This window comes from Camellia sinensis, chromosome 9 (assembly GCF_055761805.1).
Source record: "Camellia sinensis isolate YWXY chromosome 9, ASM5576180v1, whole genome shotgun sequence".
Classification (NCBI taxonomy): Eukaryota; Viridiplantae; Streptophyta; class Magnoliopsida; order Ericales; family Theaceae; genus Camellia; species Camellia sinensis.
In genome coordinates, this window is record NC_138969.1 from 100,884,889 (window position 1) to 100,889,393 (window position 4,505).

The following is a 4,505-nucleotide window of genomic DNA, read 5'->3' on the forward strand; positions in this document are numbered from 1 at the left end:
TAAGGTTTCCTAAAAGTTATTCACAAAAAAAAAAAAAAAAAAAAAAAAGTGGTTTCCTAAAATAACTAAGTGTTCGATTCTCATTTACTAAAGGGTGAATTTCAATTCGCTTCCATTTTTATCGTATTTTCAATTCTTTTCTCCGACTTTCTCTTCTACTACTCTCGAAGAAAGTTTCTCTCTTACTCTATCTGTCCTCCTCCGTCCAATACACTAACTAATTAGCTTAGGCAATTATTAGTTTAATCAGCTTAAGTGGCCAAATTCAACTCAAACTAAACTTGGTTAGCTTTCAAGGAGCAGACTTTGCTGAGTAATTGTGGCATAACGATATTACTTTAACTTGGGGAACTCATTTCATGTTTTCTAAATCACCTCTATGCGTACAATTCTCCAGTCCAAGAGGTTGAATTTCAATTCGCCTAAAATTTCGCCCTATTTCCCTTTTCTTTTCTCTCACTTTCTCTTTTAGCGCTCAGGAAGAAAGTTTCTCCCTAACTCTCTCCTCCCTTCTCCATGGCGCTCTCTTTTGTTCTAGAAACTAATCAGTTTGGGCAACTAATACTTTCCTTAGCTTAAGTTGCCAATTTTAACTCAAACTAATCTTGCTCTCCTTCCAACTGAGTAATTGTAACTTAACGATATTAGTTTCACTTAAGGAACTCGTTTAAGGTTTCCTAAATCACCTTAGTGTTCGATTCTCATTTACAAAAGGATAAATTTCAATTCACTTTCATTTTTTTTTCCCCTCCAACTCACTCCGCCCTTCTTCATCGTTCTCTCTTTCTAAATCACCTATGTGTTCAATTCACAATTCCAAAAGGATGAATTTCAATTCGCTTAAAATTTCGCCTTATTCCCCTTTTCGTTTCTCTCACTTTCTCTTTTAGTGCTCAGGAAGAAAGTTTCACCCTAACTCTCTCAGCCCTTCTCCATGGCCCTCTCTTTTGTTCTAGAAACCAATTAGTTTGGGCAACTAATAGGTTCATTACCTTAAGTGGCCAATTTTGACTCAAACTAATCTTGCTCTAATTCCAAGTGAGTAATTGTAGCTTAACAATATTAGTTTCACTTAAGAAACTCTTTTAAGGTTTCCTGAATCACCTAAGTGTTCAATTCTCATTTATAAAAAGGATGCATTTCAATTTGCTTTCGTTTTTTTTCGTATTTCCCTTTCTTTTCTCTAATTTTCTCTTCTACCACTCAAGAAGAAAGTTTTTCTCTAACTCTATCCGTCCTTCTCCATCCTTCTCTCTTCTGTTCCACTAACTAATTAGCTTAGGCAATTATTAGTTTAATCAGCCTAAGTGTCCAAGTTCAACTCAAACTAATCTTGCTTATCATTCAACGAGGAGATTTTGCTGAGTAATTTTAGCATAACGATATTACTTTGACTTAAGGAACTCATTTCATGTTTTCTAAATCACCTATGTGTACAATTCTCAAGTCCAAAAGGGTGAATTTCAATTCGCATAAAATTTCGTCCTATTCCCCTTTTCTTTCCTCTCACTTTCTCTTTTAGCGCTCAAGGAGAAAGTTTCTCCCTAACTCTCTCCGCCCTTCCCCATGGCGCTCTCTTTTGTTCTAGAAACGAATTAGTTTGGGCAACTAACAGTTTCATTAGCTTAAGTGGCCAATTTCAAACCTGCTCTACTTCCAAGTGAGTAATTACAGCTTAACGATATTAGTTTCACTTGAGAAACCCATTTAAGGCTTCCTAAATCACCTAAGTGTTCAATTCTCATTTACAAAAGGTTGAATTGCAATTCGCTTTCATTTTTATCGTACTTCCCTTTCTTTTCTCTAATTTTCTCTTCTGCCTCTCAAGAAGAAAGTTTCTCTCTAACTCTATCCGTCCTTCTCCATCCTTCTCTCTTCTGTTCCACTGACTAATTTGCTAAGGCAATTATTAGTTTAATCAGCTTAAGAGGCCAAGTTCAACTCAAACTAATCTTGGTTATGTTTCAAGTAGGAAATTTTTATGAGTAATTGTAGCATAACGATATTACTTTAACTTAAGGAACTTATTTCATGTTTTCTCAATCACCTATGCGTACAATTCTCAAGTCAAAATGGGTGAATTTCAATTCGCATAAAATTTCATCCTATTCCCCTTTCTTTTATCTTACTTTCTCTTTTAGCGCTCAGGAAGAAAGTTTCTCCCTAACTCTCTCCGCCCTTCTCTATAGCGCTCTCTTTTGTTCTAAAAACTAATTAGTTTGGCCAACCAATAGTTGCATTAGCTTAAGTGACCAATTTTAACTCAAACTAATCTTGCTCTCCTTCCAAGTGAGTAATTGTAGCTTAACGATATTAGTTTCACTTAAGAAACTCAATTGAGGTTTCCTAAATCACCTAAGTGTTCAATTCTCATTTACAAAAGGATGAATTTCAATTCGCTTTCATTTTTTTTTCCCCCTCCAACTCACTCTGCCCTTCTCCGTCGTTCTCTCTTTCCAAATCACATAAATCGTTCTCTCTTTCCAAATCACCTATGTGCTCAATGCTCAATTCCAAAAGGATGAATTTCAATTCGCTTAAAATTTCGCTCTATTCCCCTTTTCTTTTCTCTCACTTTCTCTTTTAGCGCTCAGAAAGAAAGTTTCTCCCTAACTCTCTCCGCCCTTCTTTGTGGCGCTCTCTTTTGTTCTAGAAACTAATTAGTTTGGGCAACTAATAGTTTCGTTAGCTTAAGTGGCCAATTGTAACACAAACTAATCTTGCTCTACTTCCAAGTGACTAATTGTGGCCTAACAATATTGGTTTCACTTAAGAAACTCAGTTAAGGTTTCCTAAAAGTTATTCACAAAAAAAAAAAAAAAAAAAAAAAAAAAGTGGTTTCCTAAAATAACTAAGTGTTCGATTCTCATTTACTAAAGGGTGAATTTCAATTCGCTTCCATTTTTATCGTATTTTCCATTCTTTTCTCCGACTTTCTCTTCTACTACTCTCGAAGAAAGTTTCTCTCTTACTCTATCTGTCCTCCTCCGTCCAATACACTAACTAATTAGCTTAGGCAATTATTAGTTTAATCAGCTTAAGTGGCCAAATTCAACTCAAACTAAACTTGGTTAGCTTTCAAGGAGCAGACTTTGCTGAGTAATTGTGGCATAACGATATTACTTTAACTTGGGGAACTCATTTCATGTTTTCTAAATCACCTCTATGCGTACAATTCTCCAGTCCAAGAGGTTGAATTTCAATTCGCCTAAAATTTCGCCCTATTTCCCTTTTCTTTTCTCTCACTTTCTCTTTTAGCGCTCAGGAAGAAAGTTTCTCCCTAACTCTCTCCTCCCTTCTCCATGGCGCTCTCTTTTGTTCTAGAAACTAATCAGTTTGGGCAACTAATACTTTCCTTAGCTTAAGTTGCCAATTTTAACTCAAACTAATCTTGCTCTCCTTCCAACTGAGTAATTGTAACTTAACGATATTAGTTTCACTTAAGGAACTCGTTTAAGGTTTCCTAAATCACCTTAGTGTTCGATTCTCATTTACAAAAGGATAAATTTCAATTCACTTTCATTTTTTTTTCCCCTCCAACTCACTCCGCCCTTCTTCATCGTTCTCTCTTTCTAAATCACCTATGTGTTCAATTCACAATTCCAAAAGGATGAATTTCAATTCGCTTAAAATTTCGCCTTATTCCCCTTTTCGTTTCTCTCACTTTCTCTTTTAGTGCTCAGGAAGAAAGTTTCACCCTAACTCTCTCAGCCCTTCTCCATGGCCCTCTCTTTTGTTCTAGAAACCAATTAGTTTGGGCAACTAATAGGTTCATTACCTTAAGTGGCCAATTTTGACTCAAACTAATCTTGCTCTAATTCCAAGTGAGTAATTGTAGCTTAACAATATTAGTTTCACTTAAGAAACTCTTTTAAGGTTTCCTGAATCACCTAAGTGTTCAATTCTCATTTATAAAAAGGATGCATTTCAATTTGCTTTCGTTTTTTTTCGTATTTCCCTTTCTTTTCTCTAATTTTCTCTTCTACCACTCAAGAAGAAAGTTTTTCTCTAACTCTATCCGTCCTTCTCCATCCTTCTCTCTTCTGTTCCACTAACTAATTAGCTTAGGCAATTATTAGTTTAATCAGCCTAAGTGTCCAAGTTCAACTCAAACTAATCTTGCTTATCATTCAACGAGGAGATTTTGCTGAGTAATTTTAGCATAACGATATTACTTTGACTTAAGGAACTCATTTCATGTTTTCTAAATCACCTATGTGTACAATTCTCAAGTCCAAAAGGGTGAATTTCAATTCGCATAAAATTTCGTCCTATTCCCCTTTTCTTTCCTCTCACTTTCTCTTTTAGCGCTCAAGGAGAAAGTTTCTCCCTAACTCTCTCCGCCCTTCCCCATGGCGCTCTCTTTTGTTCTAGAAACGAATTAGTTTGGGCAACTAACAGTTTCATTAGCTTAAGTGGCCAATTTCAAACCTGCTCTACTTCCAAGTGAGTAATTGCAGCTTAACGATATTAGTTTCACTTGAGAAACCCATTTAAGGCTTCCT